The 25,601-nt window shown below is 46.0% G+C and overlaps 1 protein-coding gene across 2 annotated transcripts in view; it reads right to left on the bottom strand.

The window, feature by feature from the left end:
• Positions 1-25,601, bottom strand: part of LOC138516569 (toll-like receptor 1) — a 95,165-nt gene that overhangs the window by 48,372 nt on the left and 21,192 nt on the right. Inside the window, exon 1 of one of the 2 annotated variants that reach the window (XM_069631801.1) lies at positions 14,834-14,969. The exons of the other annotated variant lie outside the window; for it this stretch is intronic. The gene's annotated coding sequence lies outside the window, so the exon portion shown is untranslated. Of the gene's footprint in view, positions 1-14,833; positions 14,970-25,601 lie in introns of those variants that run through there. 2 annotated transcript variants of the gene reach the window in all.

The following is a 25,601-nucleotide window of genomic DNA, read 5'->3' as shown; positions in this document are numbered from 1 at the left end:
GTGAGGGGTCAGCAACGTGAGGCGGACAACTGTTTAAAGATCTTTCCAAAAATGCCATTTTATTTTAAAAGAAGATGTATCAAAAAGCCTCACTTTGCCTACTCTGTTGAGGAATTCCCTGCCTATTCTAAAAGCTAAGGGAACACACTCTAACACAGGATAACTGGCCCTCACACTAAACAACAACACATAAATAAATGGTATGGCAATTCAACAGAACATAAACAATATGTACATTTCCTAAGTGACCTTCAGAAGTCCTGTGAGATTCCACTTCCCCAGGATTTAAAGTTGCTTCATCAAAATATTCAACCTTGGAAAGGAAACGTCTTAACTTTTTCCTTATAGATGTAAAGTTAAAGCAAAGGTTAATCAACAAAATGTTCCGATGGTAACAATCTCCTCCTTTTAACAAAAGTTCCACTAGCAACAATTCTCGATATCAAGTCAATATATCTAAAAGATTACAGAGTGGTAAATTTCAGAGTGGACCATAATACCAAAAAACACTGCAAACATTAATTAAATAAATAATGGGTAGTGGGGTAAAGGGGTTAAAATGGATCAGATTGGGTTGGGGTGGCGTTATAAGGGTAAAAAACAGAGGGTTGGGGGCACCTCCCAAAAAAAAAAAAAAAAAAAAAAATGGGTGTTTTTCTTTATTTTGTCCGTGTTTAAATTTACCACTCTATAATTGTGGTTGGTAAAATCACATATAACCCAAATCTCCTCCTTTTGGGTGAGGTTTTCCACTTTTTACTTCAAACAAAATAGCCCGAATGGTATTCCTGGCCATGATGCTTTGTCAATCCCACAGGAAGATTTGCCACAGTTCAAAAGTCAACACAATATCCATACTGTTAATGGTATACAGTTCTTGATTAACGGTTAGGATTCCTTTAAATAAGGTTTCAACAATGAAAACGACATATTGGTCAAGATGACTACTTAATACTGTTGCTTCTACTTCAACAACTATATTTCTTCTTATTGTTACAATGAAAACAGTCAGCTTTGTCCCATAGTAGTTCACCTTGGTTTCAACAACTGCAATATATCATCTACTGACAAGCAAATGTCGGGAAATACTTTGGACTACTACCACTTCGTCAATGACTTTTACACAGACTTTGAGAAGATAGTGTTGACAATATTTCAAGGCTATGCACTTCAACACTTCAAACTGTTTTCTTCAAAGGGGGAGCCTCTTAGCCTCTCTTGTCTAACTGTCAACATTGGTAGCCTGTGTTTGCCTTCAAGACTCCCTCCTCTCTGGCCTCCACAGTCTTGGGCATTACAGGTTGAGTCTACTTCAAAAGAAGCACTGGTGCCACTCTCTTAGCCTCAGGTAACACTTGTATACTTGTTGGTTTATGCCAATGAACTGTTAATAACTTCACAGTATTGCTGGATTGTTTTCAACTCTGAGAAAGGTTCAGCTTCACACTTCATATGGGGTACCCTTTGGCTTTAGGCACTGCTTGTTCTCTTCCTCAGTATGTTATACTCTTGTGAATAAAAGGAATGTCACTTGTATACAAAGTATAAGGTTCAGTCTTTCAGGAGAAACCACAATTTGGCACATGCAACCACTCTTAGATGTAATTTTCAAGCTTTAAAATGTGGTTGTGAAATTGTATTCCCATAGAAGCAAATGATAGAGTTTAGGCCTCCTTCGGGAATCACAATTAGGTACACGCGACCATTCGTTAATGTAGTTTTCCCACGATAAAGATTGGAACTTTGAAATAATCACTGTTAAGTGTTGTGCAATGTTCTTCGCAGCGTTTCCTTTTCTTAACTAGGGACACACGACCACTTCTTGAACATTAATAGTCTTTTGTTAAAGGAACAATGGGCTGTAACAGCGTTAGCTACCTACGAGAGCAAGAAGCCTTCTCCTCAATACGTGTGCATTACATCTCCATTGTTTAAAGAATCTTTAATACAGCAGTCCACTTCTACTCACTGAAAATCTTAAGCGAGTGGCAAAGGAGATAGTTACTGTTACCGGCAGGGCTCACGCAATGCCTTAGAACACTGTGTTTCACTCACTGGCTTCTGAAGCATTTTCTCTGCGGGTAGCACTGCTTTCCCGACTTCTCCTACAACTTCTACTGCTTTTGGCTTTCTGGGGACCCACACCCTTCCCCTGAACAGGTGTCTCCAGTCCGGCCACATGTCTTGGGAGTTTCCTCTACTCCTGAGACCCTCGACGTGGCAATTATTTATTGTCTCAGTGTCCAACACACCAACAGCTCTGCAACCATGGCAATCAGGCTCACATGGGGAAAAATGTTTCTCCAGCACCTCTTCTGCTGCGCAGCCTCTGCACTTCTGAGAGAGTACTGTCCTCCCAAACTCTGAACACGCAGATGAAATCTGATGTGATCTCGTTCCAGGGTCCCTCTTATTCTCCCACTTCTGCTTGGTTTTCCAGCCTTGTGTCTTCCTTCTGCTTCCACTGCCACATCCTGCACTCCAGCCAACGTTCCAGCTCCTTCCACTCCTTCCTCCTTTCTCTCCCTGAGGGGGCCTTTTATGCCTCCCAGGTTCAGTGATCATTTTCAGGTGTGGGCTATTAGCCTCAATTCTCCTCACTCCTCCTTCCCTTCCTAACTCTGTTCAGTTTTTACTGACTAGTCGCCTGGTCCACCTTCAGGGCCTCACAGGTCCCAGGCTCCCCAGCCAGTTTTTGCACTTGCCTCTGGCACGCTGCACAATGTTCAGACTACTGCACTGGCAGCATATGCTCCATGAGAGGTGTAACCTCTCTGCACTTAACCCAGGGTCCTGCTGAACTGGGCGTACTCAAACCCCCTTGCACATCCATCTGTACACTTGCATAATCCAAATTTCCTAGGACTAGCAAGTTCTGTCTTATCCCCCCTTTGTCTTCCCTCTATAGTTTGGTTGCGCCTGAAACACTTCATGCACTTGCACTAGGTGAAATGCCGTCAGGCGTAGTACGCTAGTTACTTTTTGTTAGATCATTTGAAAACTTCAAGGCCCAAGAATAACTACTGTATTCCCTTGCTCCCTTCCCACCTTGAAGTGCTTTGAAGCACTTCACTTGTGTGTAGCACTGTACAAATAAAAAATAAATACATACATAAATAAATTGCCTGACTACTGCAATGGCTATTAGGCTTAATTGCCTGGCTTTGACAACGGCATGCCTCCTCAGCCCTCTTCCTCATCTCAGTCCCTCTAGGATTCTGGGAGTTGTAGGGCTATGAAGATTAGCCTTCACAGAGGAAGCTAGTTTATTGAAGACATTTCCACATTTCTTTATAGTGAACCCTTGGGTTTGAGGAAGGTGTTTAGTTTGAGATACCAAAAAGTATCTTTCTTTTGGTAAAGTTTGCTCAGACCTCACAGCATTAAGGTCCACAATTCGAGATCTAACATGAGAGTTAGGGACATTAACAGGAGAATAGGCCATGACCTCTCTAGGTACCTTTGGAAGATTTTTCCTTCCAGAGGAAAAATACACTGTCTCATCCCACAGAATCTCCTCCCCACCCTGGACCCTGTCTCCTGCCAGGTGATCCTCCCGCAGTACACCACCCCCAGGCTTTGGATCAATAAGAGTCTGCCTTCCTCTGGCCACCTGGGAGGAAGCTTTAAGGCAGGGTTTCAGTGAAGGTCTGCAGGATTCTTCACACACCCGACCTGAGAATGGGGGATCTGCTCCCCACTGTTTCAGCCCCTGGTAGCTTGTAGATCTCTTGCTGCCAAATTGCCCACGCTTTCCACCTCCGTTGTTATCTTCATGCTCCCTTGTATCGCTGCTTCCCACACAATGTCCTTCACCCAATGATTTGTGAAGAGCTCTGCTGTATCCCAAAGCTAGATCCACACTCAATTAATATGTTATACATAATAATAAATCCCTGCAGAATTCACCTCCAGTTCAGAGCCAGATGGGCAATGCATTGTGGGTATACAAATCTGCAGCAATTGAAAAACTGCCTCATAATCTTGTATTTTCTACAGACAAGTTCTAGGGTGAGTGCATGGTGACAGTCCTGCATGACTTTGGGAGAGACCTAAACAACAGAATAGAAAGGCTTCCATGGGGAAAAATGTCAGGACAGAAAGCTTATCTGAAATCCAATGAAGGGCCTATTCCAAGAGGACCTTGTTCTGAAGTTCAATTTCCAGTCCCAATCCTAAATCATAAGCTCATGGGCATCCACACCAATGAAAGTGTATATCAGATCTCTCACAGTATGCAGGCCATTTTACATGCCAAGGGACACCTGCTTTGGCCCTGTCAGACAATCCCAATGGTGTATACTCTTGGACTGCTGTAGCCGTTGAACTCCTACTGGAGTAAGATAAATGCTAGGTGCCTCTTGATGATTTACTGAGGCAAGACCTGTAGCTCCCATGCTAACCATATGCATTTGTCTGGGTTGCCTTGCTTCTCCACTACCTAGGTATTAGTCAGGCTGCAGAAATTAGGACAACCCCTACCACCCGTATCTGGGCTCCCGTCTCATGGCCTGGATCCTGCGAGCTTCTGGGTGAAGGCTTCCAGCAGGCTCTCTACTCTGGCCCTTCCCAAGCCTGATCTGCGTTGTGGCTCGCTTGGCATAGCCAGCTTCATTTCTATACCAGTCTCACTTAGTACCATGTGTTGGGTGTGTTTTAATGATGGCAATTAGCTCTGGCCCCGGTGCCTGTGGATAAAGATCTCAAAAAGCCTGTCTGCCATCTTTGTTAGTAGTGGTTCCTGACTACCAAGCAAAATGACCCCAGTGCTGGAAATGCTGCAGATATGGTTGCTCGCTTGCAAAGGTGCCTGCACGCAGAGGAGTCTGCAGGGGAATCTGGGAATCTATAGCCCCTGGTCTTTGGGTTTTAGCCCCTGATAGAAGCTCGGGTGATACAACCAAAAGTCTAGCTAGCCCATCGTTCCGACAGTGCCGACTTTAGCGTAGCCCCGGATCTTTTACAAACCTAGCAAGACCTTTGCCTGCACGCACGGACCACTCCTGTTCATACTGCTCATTTCTCCTTGTTGCAGTGTACAGTGCACACCTAACCAAACCTTCCTTTGGCTGATTTTCTGTATGTTTCTTTCCTTGGCCCCTGGGATAATGTCCCTCACCAGGACATACTGCTGGGCGCTGTCCCTCATTAAGCATGAGACATATTTCCCCCTGTCCCCGGATGAGCCAAGTGATTTTTGCCTGACCAGGACACCTTCTGAACATTTAGTTGAATGGCTGAGGGGATGTGGAGAGCTCTACAGGATCCCCCAAATACCACCTCCAGTGGGTTGCATTACATAGCTATTAGGTGGCTTCCCCTGACCCCCAGTGTTCCCACACTACTGCCCTTTGCTGCTGGTGAAGCTGCTGGGTGGCAGATGTGGAGCATGCTAGGTGATGCAAAATAATGGTACTGATCCTCAAGGCCAGGCCTGCAGTATGGTCTCCCCTAGAGGAAGGGCCCTGGCTTCCTTTGCTCATCACCTCCCATAAGAACCCCCTGCTTTACAAGCTCAAAGGTGTCTGCCATGTAGTCCAGCCTTTTGAAGTCCCCACAGGTAGATGACGTGTGAATAAGTAATTTGGTAGGACAAAAAGTCTTCCTGTGCTGGGCTCCAGGCAGGTGAGGTTAGTTCTGGGAGTGCAGCTGCTTTCCCAGCCGGTTCCCTCTCTCTCTCCGGGCCAATCAGCAAATAGCAAGGTTTGCACATTTATGTTAAGCTAATATGGCCCGTGCATTTGTTTTGTTTATACCACAATGCATCCGATAGGCAATATGTTGATCTATATTTAAGAGCGCCCGCCCACCCATATGTATGTTGGTAGTGCATTGCCACAAGGTATTGCCATACATTGGTTAATATGAATATAGTTTTAGCATCAAGCTCTATTGTTTGCAATACAGCCTCACTGCTGCCAGGCACAGTTTTTGGCCCAGTGATTTCTTGGTTAAAATCATAGTTTATCTGACGAGTATTGTTTAGTATGGAGAAGGTCAGGGGCGCCGACATGCATGTGTACAATAGTAAAACATGTTCTACTGCCAATGGGCTCCTAAAGGAAGCTATAATTAGAAGATGGAACCTGGTTTTCCCATCAGCCCATTTCGGGTTGCATGGAAATGTGTTAATGTGAGATCGCTATTTTGCCCTCCAGATGCTGGTGTGCACAGCAGCAGGGCATCTCAATGCACTACAAGAGTGTCAGCGATTTAGCCACTCGCCCCATTGGATGCAATGAAGCGCAGCTGGAACCACCAGCACCATTTTTAACTACAGACCATACGCGGAATGTGGGTTTCTTTGGCAAAGTTCACTTTCCTACAGAACCCACCTTCATTCCATGCCACAATTATTTTAAAACTATAGGCGGGTATGCTTCGCGTGCCCCATTATGTCATGACTATAGAGTAAGCGACAGTCTATTAACGGTATGTCCACGCAGGCAGGGCCCGGCCGACTGGCAAAATTAAGCTGCTTTGGCTATTAATGGCCAACGGGTTTTGAGTCTTCGCTGCATTCTCTCCTCTATCATTCACTTTACTGTGTGTTACTTTCTGCATACAGTTGTTAGACCTAATGTTTTTAGATACAAATATATTGGTACAATATGTACACGTTTGTGTAGTCAAATTTCCGCTCCGCTGTCTCATTATTAAAGCATGTGTTGTTTGTGTTCATTTGGCGGGTTTTTTAATAAGAAATGTGAAAAAGGTCTGATAACTTAACAAACTAACAGTTGAATATATAAAGGGCATTTTACCTAGTAGGTTATTCATTACACCCCATCTACAAGCCAGTCACTCATTACCACAGCAATGGCATGGAGGTTTAGAGCCCGATTAATGAAATTATTTGCGTGGGGAAAAGGGATCTTAAGTACCAAACTGTGCAAAATCCCATTTCTCGATTCATGGAATCGAATGCGTTGGATTTTCCTTGGACTTGCACAGATCTGGCTGCAGCCCAGCATGCCCCTGCATGCGGCCGAGACTCCACAGAGCATGTGCGTGGCTTGTGCACTTGTGCAGAGGGCTGAGAAGGGGGAAGAACACAGAAAATGGAGAAGAACTTGTGAAAAAGTGGGCGTTACGAGATTTGGGACGCGGGTAGTCCATTGCACGCCCACAAATGCACATAACCAAGCGTATTCATGGATCCGGTTGCGCAACCTCTCAGCAGGGAAATGCCCACGTAAAGCCCTCATGCCATCCACCACACAAAGGCAGACATACAGACACTTGCACATAGGATCCACCGCGCAGAGGTAAGATCGGGTGTTGGATTTAGGGGTGCGTGTATGCAGCCGGGTTTCCGATCTAATGTAGGGGTGTAAGTACACAGTGTAGGGGGATGCAGGAATGGTTTACGGGGTTGGACACTGATTTTCCAAGTTTTACCCGAGTTACAATAAATCATACGCATGTTGTAGGGGTGCCTGTAACAGTTACGGGGGACACCATGCAGGGACCCCAAGATGCAGGCCTGCTTGGAAGGGACCCCACGTACTGTTTTGAGGGTGCATTTATTCACGCACAGGGAGCACGCAAAGATAGGTGTTTCAGTCTGTTTTTGCTTTACGTGTGGACATGTCGGGGGCGTTCCGGCCACGACTTGCATATACTGTTACTTTACGCAAACAATTCCATGAATACACAGAGTGCGCAGAAAAACCTCTGCACGCAGGCTTGCGCAGTGTCGTTCTTGGCACGCGTTTGCAGGATTAATGCACACTTTTCCATGAATCCGGCCCTTAGTATTTCGCTCAAGTCTAGTAGATAGGCCGCAGCGTGATATGAACAGGTACCAAAACGTACAGCTTTGTATTGAAATATGTACTTAAGTTTCCCCGACAAGAAATTAATGTTGGCTTTTATGAGATTAAGATTACATTTGTAACGGGCCATTGAGATTTTGAGAGAGACACCAAGGATTCAACGAGATTTTAGATTCTGGAGATGTTGTCATTTCTCCCAAAGTTTTGGACTCATTAGAACACTTTTGTATAGATTGTAATGAACTCCATACTTTAAGAATGCAATATTTTAAACATTTTGTTCATAATGAAAGGGTGAATTTTGAGAAAGAATTTTGAGTGAGTGGCAACCAATCAATGCTCTTTTCGGTGATCAATCATATTCATAAGATTTTAGGAAGGGATTTTCAAGCTTTTATTCAAATTTCCTATTTTTTAGATTGATGAATATATTTCTTGCTGTAGAATAATGTGTTATAATATTCACTTGCTTTTTTAGAGTTGTGTAAGGTTTACAATAAACCAAATCAACAAAAAGAAAAAAAAACAAATGCATGACATACATATTTGTAAAAACACCTTCATTCCCTCACTTATTTGGGTATAAAATAATCAAGAGTCAGAGGATTGTGCAATCTTGCACCTTGAATCAACAGTATCAATGCTTCTTATACAGTACTCCCCTTTTTGATCAAAAGTCAAATGGTCCATTTTATTTTACTGCATCTTGTTTCCCAAATATGTAGATGGTGGGTTTGGTGCAAGTATATAGTAAGGGGGAGGGTGGGGGAAGTGAGAGGAGGGATTGGGGGAGCTCTACTCCTACTTTCATTAAAAATGTTAATTGTCCCAACATAGAACCTCTTACACGCCTTCTAGTCCTTGCATGCACAGTTCCTACACGTACCTACCCTCTCTCCTGCTACTCTCCACTCCACCACTACTGCCCCCTCTCCACAACACTCCTACAGCACAACTATAACTCTCCCATTGCTACCCCATCACTACCCCCACTATACTCCTACTCTATCCTCGCCACACTAGTAGTAGTAGTAGTAGTAGTTATTTATATAGCACATTTTCCCATTTGTATGACCTCAGTGCACTTTGAGGTAGGAACGCCCTCGGGGACCGAAGTCCAGCTATGGGAAATATTCTCAGAAAATGCTTAAAGTGCATGTGTTTATTTGGCCAAGATTAGGAATTGGGTGGGCTGGCTAGGCTACAGTAAACTACTCAAATACTCCACTCCATGTTTTTACTCAGTCTCCCTCCTTTTACACCCTTAGTCATCTTACACTTATTCTCTACTCTTCACTGCTACTTTCACTCACAGACCACACACAATCATAGGACAGTACCACATCATCTCACCAACCAATGCTTCCCCTTTTCTGAAAACCTCCTCCACACTCCTGTCCACCATCCTTCCTCCTCCTGGTCTCTTGGTCAGCAACCTCATCCTCCTCTAACCTCACCCTAAAAACCCACCCCTTCCTGTTTAAGGCTCCTTATCCTCTCAGTATTTTCATTGCTCCCTTCCTCCTGGGTCCCCAGGCCAATCTTGCCCGCTCTTCCCTGCTCGGGAAGGTTTACAGATAGGCGAAAACATAACGTCACAGAATGTGTCTCTAATACTCATACGGATGGTGTGCATTTAAAAAAGTCGCCAGAAATAATCCAAGAGACTAACTTTGGGATGTCTGGTCCATGCACAGCCACTATCGTTTATTACACATGTGGCAATATCACAAGTATGGCTTTTTTGGAGCAGAAAACAGTGTGTACTTTGGCACATAAATCTAGTGGGATGAAATGATTTGCCCAGGAGCGCATACGTTGGCTAAGTACTGAAGCCGGGATTTGAGACCAATCTGCGACTCTGGCACTTAAACACATAGCTACCCAGCTGGAGTTGGTGGACATTTCTTTGTGACTCGTCTTTTTTTCAACTTTGCGTTGAAAATGATATCTGTGAAATGCAGTGCAGAAAATGTGACTGTGTTTTGCTAACTGAAGTAAAATGTCGCTTTTGAAACAGTTGCATGTTTGCTGTTATTTTTATTTTGTAGTATATATTTGACCACATTGTCCAAATTAGCAAAATGCTTTTAATTCGGGAGCTACAAGTGTGGATTCATTTTCCTATAAAATAAAAGAAAATCTCCAAGCAATGATTATTTTCAAAACATACCCATGTCTCCTGCTGACAGCAGGTTCCAAGGGCACCAGGGCAGCGATTGGACCGGATGTATACAGGGCAATGTGCTTCTACTGAAGGGTGAGGTGCGCACTGGTCTACATGGAAGTCTGGAGATCCCCCAGTATGCCTCTGCACCCTGAGCCTCTTGCGGAAACCTATTTTACTTCAAATGTAAAAAACCGCACAGGACCAGTGAAAGCAATCTCTCCAGTCGCCATGACAGCATCCACTCTTCCCACATCCTTGGCAAGTCGCCATGACTCATTTGCCCCCTCTCCTCATTCCCCCTGCACACCCGCGTGGTTACTCTAAAAAATATTCTTTTATAAAGAAGTATTGGACATTATAACAGAACTCCTACAAATATGTAAATCCTCATACAAAAATGTTTAGCTTAAAGAGTAAGCATTGTAGCATTATTTCCCCCCAGCTTAAATGTAAGACTGCACATACAAGAATGCAATTCAGTGGAGGGTTAAAATAGATGGCCGTGTGTTTTGTGAATGTACTTTCAAGATTGAAAATCTCACAACAAAAGACTGGTTGTTTTTTCATTGTCTGGCCAAGGCCTGTTTCGTCAATAATTTTAGAAACATATGAGCTTTGACAAACAAAAATAAACATTTTGGTGTGGTCAATTGTGAACACATTAAAATATGGTAACTAGTTTACCACTTTTTTGTCCAACATATGTTGTGTTATTCTGTTAATTCTTTTGGAAGAAGGCGTACATTTGGGTGGCTAACTGGTGCTTTTTGTGTCCATTCATTGATGAGGCCAGCTGAAACACGTGCCTGGGATTGCTGTGGGTACTCTTGTTCAAAGGAGGTGTGCCTGGCATTTCGGTGCTGCACTGCCCTTGTGAGTGGGATAAAGACTCATATGCAAATAGTATTCCTCCTTTGTGAAAGGTACAGTGAGCTAAAAGTGATGGCTGCAGATTCTCAAAGTGGGAAAAAAACCAAAGAACAGGTTATCATGCCATGTTCTTTCGAGAGAGGGGCGCCTACTATCCTTTTTTGTAGAATAAAAACGCACCTTTTGCAGTTCTTATCACGGAAACGTTAAAACCGCTTGTCTTAAACAATGGTTACTTATATGACGCATCACTTATAAATAGCTTTCACTTTAAATGCTCCTTCAGCACAAAGAATATGGAGCTAAGGATTTATGAGGCCCCAGTGTGCGGTGTTTGTCCCCAGCGCATCTGTTTGTTGTGGGAGATGACTGCATGGACTCGCAGGGACTGGCAGAAAACAAGCATTGACAATGTCAATAGTTTTGGGGTTTGTAGTTTATTGCTTTTTACATTTAACATGTAGGGAGGGAATGAGGATTGACAGTTGAGGGAAGGAGAAATTACAGCATGTGAAGGAATAAAGGGCAGTGCTGGGGCTGAGGGAAGCACTGCAGAGAGCAGAATAAAATATAAATGGCAACACAAGGAGAATGAAACAATCCAATCGATGAAAGCTAGGCCAGCAACGGTACACGGTAGCACTGGACAACATTTGAAGGAAGGAGTGGCAGTGCAAATGGGGGGGGGGGGGAGTGACTGGCAAATTGGGTGGTAGAAGCAACAGCACAAGGTGGGAAGTGTTACCACATCGCTTACCTGGTGCAGGGGGCGCGCCTGTCGGTCCCGGCGCGCCCCATCCTGGCATCTCTATCCCCGATTTCGGCTGGGAAGACGGCGGCCTTTTGCGGCACTCGCCGCTTCCGGGTTTCCCGTGTCTTTGGGCTCGCGCATGCGCGGAAGGCAGTGTTTCGCCCTTCGTGCATGTGCTGTCCACAGAGCGCTTGGGAAGCCGCAAGCTTGCTTCCCAAGCCTTGTTTTGGGCGCGGCAGCACCCGGGGACAGCACGGCTTGTGTTCCAAGCCTCCCGGGTGCTGCCGGCCCTATTTAAGGGCCAGTGTCTTGTAACTCACCGCGTCTCAACGCGGTTTGCTTCTGGATCACGTCCTCGCCCCTGCAGCTTCCTGCAGCTGCACCTTACCTGCTTCAGCCTGTTTTCTTGCTTCCTCCCTGGTTTCCCTTGCTGATTCCCGTGGGGGTTGTCCCTTCTCCCTTCCACTCCTTTTGGTTCCCCCTGGGTTCACCTTGTTTTCTTGGGTCCCCTTCTCAGGCAGCCCTAGGCTTCTGGGCTTCTGACCCTGCCCTGTTCCTCTCAGCCAGTTGCTTCTGGCACTGTTCTGCCTTTTGCCTGCCATTTCCTGGAGTCATTGCTGCACTCGGCTGTGGACAATCTTCTCAAGCTTCTGCCTTTTCTCTGCTGCCATTTCCTGGAGTAATTGCTGCACTCAGCTGTGGGCAATCATCTCAAGCATCTGCCTTTTGCCTGCTGCCATTTCTTGGAGTCATTGCTGTAGTATTCAGCTGTGGACAATCATCATTGTATCAAGACCCGCATTCCCTGACAGTGCTTGCACTGTCCCGACGTCACGAAAATCAGGGAAGCGCGCATCCGTGGTGTTGGGAGCCGGTCCACTTCTGACCCTGTTGATTCCAGGGTGAGGGTTGTCCCGGTTTCTCGCGTCACACTTTCTGCATTCATCAGTCGGACAGCCTGGCGATTTCACCACGATCGACAACCAGAAGTTCAGGTATTCAGCACCCGCGAGACGCTTTCCTTAACAGGAAGGAGTAACAGCACAAGGGGGAAGGAGCGGCAGCGCAAGGGGCAGGAGTGACAGCGCAATGGGGGACTAAGCAACAGCACAAGGGGGGGAAGGAGCGACAGATAAGGGGAAAGAGTGACAGAGTAAGGGGAAGAGTGACAGAGCAATGGGGAAAAGCGACAGAGCAAGGGGGGGAAGAGCGACAGAGCAAGTTGGAGGAAGAGTGACAGCAAGGGGGAAGGAGCGACAGCAGGGGGGAGGAAAGAGCGGCAGCGCAATGGGGGAAAAGCGACAGAGGAAGGGTGTAGAGTGACAGAGAAAGTTGAGGGAGGAGTGACAGAGCAAGTTGGGGGAGGAGTGACAACAAGGGGGAAGGAGCAACAGCAAGAGGGGAAGGAGTGACAGCAAGGGGGAGGAAAGAGCGACAGTGCAATGAGCGACAGCACATCAACAAAGCCCGAGAACAAACATTTTTTCAATAATTTAAACGTAAGGCAGATATGAAAAGCCCAGTATCTGAACAATAAACTGCATTACAAGTACTATTTTCTCAGATTTCTTATGAGGACCTCTGTATGTTGTCAGTGGTACTGCACCTCTCCAAATAACAATGCTTGTATTTTAACAGAGGAAAATAGCTGAAATATAGACTCTGGTTCTTTAAAAAATAAAGACCACTATGGGGCCCCAGCTTTGAATTTGACACATACTGATTTCAAAGTGCATCTCAAATTCAGAAATGAGACATGCTTTGAAATGCGCATAAATCATGATTTGATAGCGAGCAGGGAATGCACAATGCATATACAGTTAATTCATGACCCTGTAACGCTATTTTTAATTTCTATCCCTCCAACAGAAATAGAAATGCTTGAATGACATGGCGAAATGGCAGAAGCACAGCCCTCCTGGAAATAAATCAAGAGCGGATGGTGCTTCGGCCCTTTCATCCTGTAAGTATTGGACAATTGCCATGCCAACGCGAGACTTCTCCCGAACTCCCCTTTCTCTTACAGTACCTTTATTTTGGCATTTGGTGCGCCAAAACCAAGAAAAGGAGTGTGTATGAATACAGCGCAACCCTGCTAGAATGTAGTCTGGGTGACTCCATATACACATGGCAGCTGGTTCATGGCACAGACCAGGCTCGGACTGGCCTATAGGGCAATGTCTGAACCAAAAATGCAAAATGTGTGGGCCAGATTTTTTGGTCAAAGTGGGCCACTTTTTGGGTCATTGTGGCCATTTTGACAAGTTTGCTCAATATGTGGCTAGTAGTTTTGACCATTTTTGCTAAATACTCTTTAAATTGCTTAATTCGCATCACGTTAGCAAAAACCTCCCCCTTGGGTACTATTCAAACAGTCTGTCACAAAAGGAGTGGATTGCCATTTGCAACTGTGCGCCACTTTTTCATTGGTGCCGGAGACAATTGTATGCCACATTCTGACCCTGGCGCAGACTACACATGCCTAGGGCCGGCCCTAGAAATTGTGACTCCAGCCTCCAAGTATGGGATTTGTGTCACTGAGGTGGGGAGGCAATACTCTGCTCCAAGTATCGGTTTTGTGTTTTGGGGTGTAGAAAGACAGGACTCCAGGCATGGGTTCTGTGCTGCAAATCTCTCAAGTTTCCCCCCTCCATGCATGCGTACGCCACCCAGTCCTGTTTTTTTACACAAAAGGCAGATTTTGATACCTTTTATTGAACTAACTGCAGAGTGAAATGACACTTGCGCTTATTTGTATTAGAAATGCCCCCACCGCCCTGAGACGAAAACAAACCCTGCCTGGCAGAAGGCTTTCAGATCCAGGCGTAGTGACGCACCATAATCTCTGAACGGAGTACCTGAAAATGAGATTAAACTGGGTTTTATCGCGATGACCTGAAAACAAGGTAGCCGGGCTCCAGTGCGCGCATGGCTCAAATGTAAACGTTACGTTAGAGTATAACATAATAGGGAAGACATGTCACCAATATATATATATACACAACAAAAATCAACGTTTGCATTCCATCTTTTTTTAGGGTTGAGAATATAATGGGTCGCAAGAAAACGGTTATTTGTACGTTTGGTTTCGCAGAGTGTTTGTTGTGCCTACTGAAATAGGCAGTAGCAAGTCCGATGGAGTTGCGGTTAGAAAGCACTTGGGAGGGGAATTTGCAAGGAACGTTACGAAGCATTGGAGTGGCCCCGAAACACAGCGCGAACTTGCGTAGAAATGGTCCCAAAAGCGCAGTAAAACGAACCAACCTCAGGATTGCTTGGCGTGCAGACTGCAGGAAGCTGCCTGGTTTCTGGTCCAGCCCTTATTTCAAATGGAGGGGCAGCAGATACACTCCTCCTACGTGGTGTGGCGCCGAGGAAGCACCCGAGCTCTCTTTGGGCTATTTTTCGGAGTTCCCCGCGGAGTTAAACTGGTCATGTCTTCCTAGACCGGCTTAATTTCAAAGATTTGGTTGCGGTAAATCTCGCCGTGTTGCTCTTTTGGACACTGCAAACGGGAAGTAAATCAGTGATGAGAACCCGTCTGTCCGGTTCAACCTAATTGCCGTGAGCAGCGTTGCGCAGTTTATTTGATTAACCCGCCGAAAGTGAAAGTGGCAGAGCTGCGATGAAGTGCCAGCCTGCTACAGGGCGCTCATTGCACGTGTTCGCTATTATTTTCTTGTCGGGGGAATTCCAGTTTTCCCAATGGTTCCTTTATGTCACATGTTTGGTACCCAGTTGTTTAAGCAGTAGAATGGTGTGTTCAGCAGGTGGGCTCTGGGTGATAAAGCTCGACCAATCACAAAAACCTTAATTCCTCCATACTAAAATGTTTGCTTTCATGTGAAACAAGGAAGCTCACATGAAAATGCTACCCTGCCATACAGACACACAACTTAAAGTTATTGCATGTGTTAGAACTTTTTAATTAATCCAACTGCCACCCTCTAAAATTCCACCACTCTTTCAATCTACTACCCAAAGTCCCTGCTAACTTTACCCCAACGCTGTTCAGAAAGGCCACACTGTCATAAACACAGGCAACCAAAACCCTGTACCACCTTGCACCCCTCACTTGCCCCTAAACCTGTCACTTCAAAAGCCCATTTCACAACGAGAATTGAATTTTTTCAACAAAACGACAGGGGCAAAAAAATGTCTTAGCGTGGCCATTACCTATTTGTCAAAGGTCTGAAGGATGATGTGGAGCGCTAGTCTTGTGACAGCGGCACTGCCCATGCTCTCGCGAGACTTTGCCTGCACGTGCGGTTACGTGCCATGCAGAGCAACGCAGTCAGGAAAGAGATGGCACCCATGGCTCTCCTCCTGTATACAAGGTATATCCCCATAGACTTGATGAAGACATACGGGCAATTACAGATGCATTAAACTGTCCAGAATGTAAATAGTTATTTCCTGAGAATGAAAGCTCAACACTTTAATCCTTTGTAAGGCTCATCCTTGCCAGACCACAACATAATTGGTGACAAGGACGGACTCAGACCAGCAGAGACACATAATGGCAGAGAAGAAGGATGCAAGACGCAACACCACCCCCAGAGTTTCTACACACGCCATGTAGGCCAGCCATTCTGTGGTGCCAAGGTGAGCCCCCTGTAATTCACAAATACCTGTGGAATGGCGTATCCGCCGACACCGGATAGCTCAAACAGGAAATGCCCATCCAGTCCAGTAGAAATGAGGGGTGTACAAGGGTGTCCCTCTGGTCTTGGTGGGAGAGCAGTGTGGAATTCTAACCCCTGAGCCAAGCTGGAAGAGAAGAACTAGCCTGGAAGAGAAGAACTAGCCTGGAACAGGGAGAAGTTGCCCAGCACCACAGTAGAATGACCTTCCCACTTTTCGCGTGGTGCCAAGCAGTGCAAGAACTGAAGTTGGGAGTTCAGGAGAAACCAAGTAGATAAGGAAAAGAGCGAACCCAGGGCCCGGCAGAAAAGGGAGGGTCAAATGCCAGGAGAGTAACTGCAGGTAAGCCAAGAAAGGAGCCCAGGGCAGGCAGAAGGAAAGAATAGAGCTGGCCAGCAGGAGTGACAAGAGACCGGCAACAAGGCAAGCAGGTCAGCAAGATGACAGGAGGCAAGCCACAGGACCGCTAAGGGCAAAAGAACAAGGAAAAGATTCCATCAATAGCATATAACCTTACGGAAAAGGTTGCGACGCACCGGGCTCCGTGACAACCGCGTTTATATGTTGTAATGTGGCCAATGGGGGCCGAGCGCAGAGGCGCTGGTTGCCCGTGGCAACAGACCAAGCTGTGCTTACTGCGCATGCGCAGAATGCAGCCATTGGTCCCTGGCACATACGCGGAGCACGCAACATGGAAGCCCCCAGTTGTGAAACACGGCCGGTATGCTGACACAGCTGCAAGGATTCCCAGAGCCGCCAGCAAGCCCTCCAAGTTAGGGATCCCGCATGCGCTGTGACATGCCACCCACCACGAAGACCAGAAGGAGCACCACGTTTCCAAGGACAGCGAAGGTAGAAACAGCAAATAAAATTGGGGGCATGAGTACTCGAACCCGGTTTCCATGAATTGTCACAGCAGCATAACCTTTCTAGCATACCAGGTAGTAGAGCCATCCACGGCGGAAGCAAGCATCGCATATGATGGCCACCTCGAATTCAGGGGTGCCGGCCACGTGGAGGGGGCCTGCACTTGGAGGAGATCGATGGCAAGTATCAGCATGTTAGGGCTTCAGTAAGGACACACGAAAGACCAGGTGGATCCTCCAGGATGAAGGCAGATGCAGACAGAACACCACTGAAGAAAGGCAACGAGAGATGCGGAAGGAGAAGCAAAACGAGGAGCGAGTTTCCTGGGGATATTGCATAGCGGCAGGTTCCGGGTAGAAAGCCATACATGATCGCCAACATGATAATCCGCTTCAGCAGACTAGCGCCGATCAGCTGCCGCCTTCACCATTGCTTGAGAGGCATGGGGATGCGTGGTGACCTGTGATTGAATTTTGTATTTGTATTTTATTGAATTTATATAGCCCTTTACTCCAAAGTACTGAGAAGAAGTAAACATACAGCAAGCATCAGATGACAATTGAACCACAACCTGATAACAGCATAAAGAACAACTTCTAATATTACAGCGGAGAGAAGGGTGTAGGAGGGGGGAGGTGAACAAGGGAGTGGTAGGTGGAAGAGGAGTTAAGGACGGGGAAAGAGCAGGAATGTGAGGGAAGAAGTTAGGTGAAAGTGAGACAAGAATCAAGCGGGGGGGGAAGGGATGGAGAGGGTTAGGAAGAGGAGGAGTATGAGGTGAGGGTAAAGGGGAAGGGAGGAGGTAGAGAAGGAGGTGTGCTAGGGAGGAGAGTGAAAGAGGTAAGATTTTAGAGAGGAGTGAAAGGAAGGGTAGGAGGGAGAAGAGCAGATGTGAAGGGGGAGGCGGTTCCAGAAGGGGGAGTGGAAGGGAGCAAGGAGTTGGAAGGAGCGGAAGCGGCACAGGGTGGAGGAGGAGAAAGTAGGAAAAGATTAGCGGAGAGGACGAGAAGGGGTGTGAAAGGAAAGAAGGGAGGAGAGGTAAGGGGGAGCAATATTATAGAGGGATTTCAAAAATATCCTGAAGACGAGAGACCATGGCGGAGCTGGTGGTGCAAAGACCCGGAGTAGTGGACGTTGTAGGCAGGAATGATGGGTGAAAACCAGAGAAACAGAAAAATGGGCCGACACTAGTGGCAGAGTGAACAGAGTTGTTATATGCCACCTTTGCCATGAGCAGATACTCACTCCAGTCCGACTGCATTCCGCTAGCGTAACAGCGTAGGTACTGCTCCAGCGTCTGGTTGGTTCGCTCTGTCTGTCCATTTGTCTGTGGGTGGTCAGAGCTAAAGGTGATGGGTAATCCAATGCAATTACACAAGGAAGTCCAAAAACGAGAAGTAAACTGCAAACCCCTGTCTGAAATGATCTTGTCAGGCAGGCCATGCAAACGGTAGATGTTGGAGAAGAACACGTTCAGCATCTGAAGGGCAGTCGGCAATCCAGGCCAGGGTATAAAATGAGACATTTTGAAAAAGCAATCCACCACCACCATAATGCAGGTGAAACCATCAGAAGGAGGTAAATCGATGAATTCCATGGCAATGGTATGCCAAGGATGGGGAGGTATACCCAAAGGAAGGAGAAGACCAACTGGACACTTGTGTTTGGGCTTGGTCTGTGCACAGACAGGACAAGAGGCCACATAGAAATCATGTACGTGCTCCTGTAGATTCGGCCACCAGAATTGTCGGGTTAGGAGTTCAGTGGCAGCCTGTACTCCTCTATGACCAGCTAAGGTGGAGTCATGCAACTTAGAAAGAACCAGACCCTCAAGAGGCTTGGTAGGAATGTATTGACGGTGTTCGTGAAACAAGAGTCCATTAGTAAGGGTATTAGCAGGGTGTTGAAGGAGAGTAGGAACTGCAAGGTCCCCGGCAGCCTGTCTTAGGACTTCGTCAAGAAGAAGCTGGATAGCTGCCAAAAAATGTGAAACAGGAGATTAGATGTACCCAGGAGGTTTTGCGTTCTGGTTAGAATTGAAGGAACGGGACAAGGCATCATCTCGTGTGTTATGATAACCAGGTATATAAATCACAAAGAAATCATATTGCAGAAATAAAAAGGCCTATCTAGTTTGTCTACCCTTAAGATTATGTTGGAGTTACCAGTGTTTTAGGCTTTTCCCTTTGCACCCAGGTAGGTGCACCCACACATATGAGGTACCGTTTTCGTTGGGAAATCTGCGGAAACGCGGGAATGTAGGCCACGTGTTGTTAGCTGCGTGTTTCGGTGTGTGACCAGAGTGAAATGTGCGGAAATTGTGTTTTTTTTTCCTGACAATTTCCAAATTTCCTCCCAAACTATGTAATCTTTCCCTACATAGTTGGTGCCTGACCTTCGCAAATCACCCCTTCCTAAACTTGGAAGATTGTCTACCTTTCAGAAATGTATGCCTTTTGGCTTCCCATTCAGCTTTCCTACCCTTTTCTTCCATTCCGTCCATGGATGTCCTATTGGACAAAAAACGCCAAAATCGCCTACCTCTCACAAAACGGCTGATTAGCATATCAAAATATGTTATTTAGGTTTCTACACAATCTGTTCCTGAAAGCCTGGAAAATGGTGAATCCAGCACAGCAAACTATTTGTTCCTAGCTCTTACAAGGAAAACACCACAGGCTTCTTTGTACAACATTTTATTGTCATTTTCTGAAAAAAACCCAAATGTTCTCCTTTTTGGTCATTTTCTCTCACCCCCCCTACAGCAAACTAGGATTCCTGGGTGGCGTTACGACCGCCTACATGTGGGAAAAATGGGGCCAACAAAGAAGTTACAAAGGATTGAATGGCGACATACCGAAATCACCAAAAAAGGCCTTGGCACTGGGGGGAAATACCCATGGCAGTTAAGGGGTTAAGACACTAAATCCCCAGAGGAAATATCGTTTGTAAGGTAGCTCAGTTAGTTAATGCTCCAAATGCAGATTGTGCACAGGAATATCTAACACCTGTGTTCAGCACCTGGCTTTATCTTCCAGTGGGATAATAGGCAGAGTGAATGCATTCAGCTTCCAATGCAACACAGCATTTTCCAAGTCAATTGGTTCAGAAAGAGTGGTGGAAAACACTATTACTGTCGCTTTTTCTAATTGGCCAGATTTTCATGCATTTTCTGGGTGGAATTCGGGAGCCGAGTGGACACACCAGGACCCCCTGTATTTCCTGCTCTACCAGACAAATGCGGCCTTACTGCCAGCATGGATTCTTATGCTGGAAATAAGGAAAGGGATTCCTCTGGGATCTGCTTGGAAATGATACCTGGTAAAAGCGGGCAGAGTCCAGAGGAAGCCATTGTCAATTCCGCCAGCAATCGCTAATTGCGCCAAGAATTTACAAAGTGGAAAAGCAATGTGATTTCACCTGCCTTTTATGCTAAAATCTTCCATTTTGTGGCAGAAAAGTAAAAACGTGCGCCAATGGAATTGGTCCATTCCATGCAGTTTACTTTGCGCCTTGATGCTTGGGGGTTTTGCGTGATGCTACACATGTAATAAATAAATAAATACATTTAACAGGACCCAAATAAATGGAAATTCGTGATCAGAATGAGTGAGCATGACATGTCGCTGGAAGAGGGTGTCCTGTGCATCTTGAGTGTGTTGGCAAATGCCCTTAATTGCCATCTCGCGTTAAGCAGGTGCTTAAACCCATCAGTGTGGATTGTGCAATAATAAGTCGACAGAAGTATTTCAAATGGCCAATTTCGCTCTTTTGGTGACATTGTCAAAGTGGGAGAATGTTGCCCAGCATGTGCCACTTTCTCTGCAGAGTCAATTGTGCCCACCCCGAGGAAGAAGTGTGAAAACCCACAAGGGCACTGTGCCCTGCTTTTTCTGTGTGTGTCTTCCCCAGAGGGCGACAGATGCCGACTCAGACATGGGTAAGTCTCAGGTGTGAAGCCTGTACCCTAGTTGATGTGGCAAAGGATTCCAGACTTCTGAGGCTGATAACATTAGTAGCAATGAGTTTCATGCCACCTGACAGGTATGTGTGATGAAGTTGCAAAGCAGAGCTGTTAGTGGGATAAAGCATGAGGCAATGTCTGCCCACCCTCAAAGGGTACGTACAACCAAAAGTAATAGGCCTCTCCCCCCATCATGGCTGTAGGGGCCAGGCTCCAAACCAGGGCAAGAATGCCCTCCAATCATCCATGCCCACGAGTAGGGTACCCCTCGTGCTCCAGGAACCCTGTTGAGCAACCTCTGTGCTTTCCAGGTGATACTAACGTTATTTAAAGCCAGAAGTCTAAAAGGTAATCACTTAATTGTAGCTGGAAATTAGCTCCTGGCATGATCAAAATGTATTAACAAAGTGTGACATCATCTCCTTCATTAATAAGCAATATGTGTGTTCTCGCATTTCTTCATCCACTGAATTACTGTTAGAAACAAAAGCGAGAGTTGTGTCTCTTGTGTAGGCATTAGGAAGGCAGTTGCCAGCCTCTGGCGTACTATGCCCATGTTCTTCCAATATTGGCTAGCTGTTGCGCTCTTATGGCCAGGTAGAACCATCATGGCAGTGACTGGCAAATGCCTTTCCCCTGCAGACAGAAAAGCAGAAATAAGAGGCCAATTCAAGACACGGAACAAATAGAAGTTAAGACAGACTGCAACTGCCATTGCTGTGTTACTGAGAATATGTTGAGTGTTCAAGCAAGGATGTATGTATTAAGCAAGCAAGCAGTGAGACAAGGGAGAGGCAAAGAAAGGCCAGAGGGGCTCTTTGAATGAATAATGTAACAGGGCAGAGGACCCATGTTCTGCCGTCCTAGTAACATATGAGAGAATCAAATAGATCAGGCTTTGCAGCAAATGTTAAACGAGAAAGGAACAGAGTCCAGCTCTGCATTCAGAATAACAAAGGCAAAGAAAGGCTAGGCTCTTTAGCCAACATGAGATGGAATAAGAGGGACCAGACTCATCGTGAGAGGCGCAGGGGCGCTAGAGGGGCAGCCCGCTATGTGGCCACCCCCCTGGGTCCAAATACACCCCACCTACTAGGCATCCCCCAGATCCGACACATCCGGCCGCGGACCTGGGGAGTGCTTATAAAGGTGGTGGGCTTGCGATCGCTCATCCTCCTTTTTTGCTGTACCCCATTCCCCCGGAGAGGACAGTCAAAGCAGCAACATCACACACCTTGTCCCTCTACTCCCATAACATGGCTTACTCAGAGGTACAAACAAGATTTCCTCTTTCTTTGAAACCCCCATCCTTCCATTCCAAGAGACACACACGTCTCCTTGCCCCACACAAAAAAGTAGCAACTTGCAGTTGGTAGAAAAGGCTGCAACTCCTTTATTTGGCAGGAGTCCACTTACAGGTGATCTGCCTCTTAATGAGCTGGCGTCCTAGCTGTGGCCCACTGGAAGTAATTGTTATTTCCTCTCTCTTACCATGAGCTCATAGTCAGATGAAAAATCCAGAAATGCAACATACAAAGACATGTTCTTTGCTGCTGTATCCTTTCATTTTCTTCTGTTTTCTTTTCTTCTTTTCTCTTGTTTTATACGGTGATATTTGTAATTTAATACGTACTGCTATTTTAATTCTAATTTTGTGAAAAGTCGAGTTCTTTGACTAAAACACAATAAATAAATAAATAAATAAATAAAGTAAAGTCCCCAAGAGGTCCCCTGCCCCCTCAGATTTTATGTGTCTCCTACGCCCCTCTACACATATACCGCTAAGTTTGTTTTTATGTGCTGATTGTTTGTTATAAAAGGTTAATAAAAATTGTTTAAAAAAAAAACTATGCAAAATGTGGTACAGATTGGTGAAACGGTATGAAATTGTGTAAGCAACAACACTTCGAAAAGCCATAAATCCACAAACAAATTCAGGGTTTTGCTGAAATCCAGGGAAAGGGGTGAGGTGTCCAAATGTCATGTTGCCATTAATGTCTGGAGGGTCCTAACAGGTAACTATGCAACATTTTGTGCAGATTGGTGAAACAGTGTGGAATTGTATAAGAAATAACGCTACTTGTGCTGAAATCCAGGGAATCGGGTGGGATGACCAAATGTCATGTAGCCAGTGTGGCCCTGAGGGTTCTAACAGGTAACTGTGCAAAATGTGGTGCCGATTGGTGAAACGATGTGGAATTGAATAAGGAACAGTGCTTTACCACAAACCCAGCTACCCACAAATGTTCACTTCTATAAATCTAGATTTTTACACTGGCTCTGCCCATACATTTCCATGCTGCCTGCACCATTATACCCAAGTATTTCCATGTAAAAACATACTCATGTTTGCTTTGCGCATAATACCACTAATGATACTATAAGAAAACATGTCCATGTTTTTTCAGCCAATATATGGCAGTATCCCCACGTAAGAACATGCTCCCCTTGACTTTACCATTATACGTGTATGCCACAGTATGAAAACATGTCCGAACTGACAGCACTAAAATGCCCGTCTAGCTACATAATAACACGTATCATGCTTGCTTTACCAAAGATGCCCAATACAAAATGTCATGCCACAGTAAGAAATGGCTAGACTGGTTGCATAAAAATGCCAGTCTAGCTTTGTAATAACACTTATAATGCTTGCTTTATCAACCATGGGCAGTAAATAAAAATGCCATGCCTGCCCCATGGTGTGCCAGCATCTTGCACTCAGACATGATCACATTAATGATGAATGTGATTATGTTCGAGTGCGAGGCGCTCGAGGCACAGGGGTCGGATGCGTTTCATGCACTGGGGGCACAGGATACAGGCTTGGCAGTTTTTACTGCCCAGTAAAAACTGCCATGCCCTCCCCTGAAGCCCTGAGCACCTCAAAGGCACACATTAATTGTGCATTTTTGTACTGGGCATCTATAAGATGCCCATGAATTAAAGGCATTCCTTCCCCCATTGTTATGTGTACATGCGAGGCACTGGGGGGCTTAGGGCTTAGACTTGACATTGCATGTGAGGCACGAGGGATCCCAGCGGACTGGGCTGGCATTCTTCACTGGGCATACCCAGACTGGAAACTGAAACTGGAACTGCTGATCCTCGATGCCCAGCTGGAAGAAGAAGACTTGCTGTTCCATTTGCTTTGACCTGATCTGAAAGCTGCCGAATTCGTCGAAGACTGATCCGAGAGAGGACCTGGTAAGGCGCCCTCTTCCCGTGCTCCGAGGGACCATCGAGCACCGCTAAGCTTCACCGAAGCTCCCAGGAAGCCAGACCCTCGAAAGGCTGCCGACCGGAGACGGGACCGCCGAGGAGATCGAAGTGAATTACCCGGACTTCGCCGCCGTCGAAGTCCATTGCCGTCGACCAGGGTTTGCAGGTTTGTGTAACCGCTGGAGGCCCATCGAAGTTGTGTTGCCCAGACGCGGGGACCACTTGACGCCGTGCCGCTGACGACCGGAGCCGCCCGCTCCTTTGCCTAAGATCATTTGAATCGAAGAACTCCCTTGTCCGCACCGTCGACCGCTTTGTCCTGCCGGAGAAAGTCAAGGCCGCCAACGCGCTGAGGAGAATCCGCCGGTGGGTTTCCTGCCACCTGAAGGCCACAAAGACTTCGACGACTCGATGCCCTTGCTGGGCCACAGTTCTTCAGAAACTCTTTGCGGTTGTGAACAATCAATCGCCGAGGTGCCCCGCACACCTCATCCTCGCAGGACGTCGTCGACGAGCACCGCCTGGATCTACGTCATGGTCTCGGCACCCTCAAACTTCTCATCAACGCCGTCGACCACAAGTTCACCTTCTTCGACGCCTCTCAACGATCTGTAGCTCCTGCTTTAAAGGGAGTCACTCAAGAAGGATCCGTCGACGCTTCTTCGAAGAACTCTACTCCACCAGGTACATTTGGGGGGTAAAAACATTATAGGAGAGAACAAGACTATTGAGCAATATATGGACTGGGCTTGTGCTATATATCTTTATTTTACAGGTTGCCCAGGTGGGGGGGGGTCTCCACACAGAAGCGTGTCTAGGTAGCTGGTCCCGTAGTCTGCCAATTGTGTCAACCATCTTGCTTTTCTTCCTATCTCTTTTGCTGGTTTCCTTGTTATTGATCTGTGTGACATTCTAACAGTTTAGTTGATGCACTTTAATGAGATCTGATAATATTGGTGGTACCACTTTAGAATTGTATATATTTACCATTGTTGATTTCTGAGTACAAAGTGCGTTATTGTGATAGTGTACATACCTTTGAATATTAATTATATAAAGACTATGTTTTCAGTAATACAGTGTGTGGACATTCCTTTGTGGGGGTTCGGGGACTACACTGTACTTAAGAACCAGTTGAAGAAAAGATGCTCCACACTTGAACTGCTCCACAGCGTTTATTGTGGAAACTGAAATTTATTAATTATAATGCCCTTTTGGATAACACGTGTTTTGACACACCAGTGTCTTTTTCAAATCAGGGCTGGTGATAAAACTAGTAAATGTGTAGCCAAATTCACAGTGAAAAACATATATCAGAGATCATAATGCACAGTC

Source organism: Ambystoma mexicanum, chromosome 6q (genome assembly GCF_040938575.1).
Source record: "Ambystoma mexicanum isolate Mex_15411 chromosome 6q, UKY_AmexF1_1, whole genome shotgun sequence".
In the NCBI taxonomy this organism is placed as follows: Eukaryota; Metazoa; Chordata; class Amphibia; order Caudata; family Ambystomatidae; genus Ambystoma; species Ambystoma mexicanum.
Note: the sequence above shows the minus strand (reverse complement) of the source record. Positions and strands in the feature narration are given on the sequence as shown.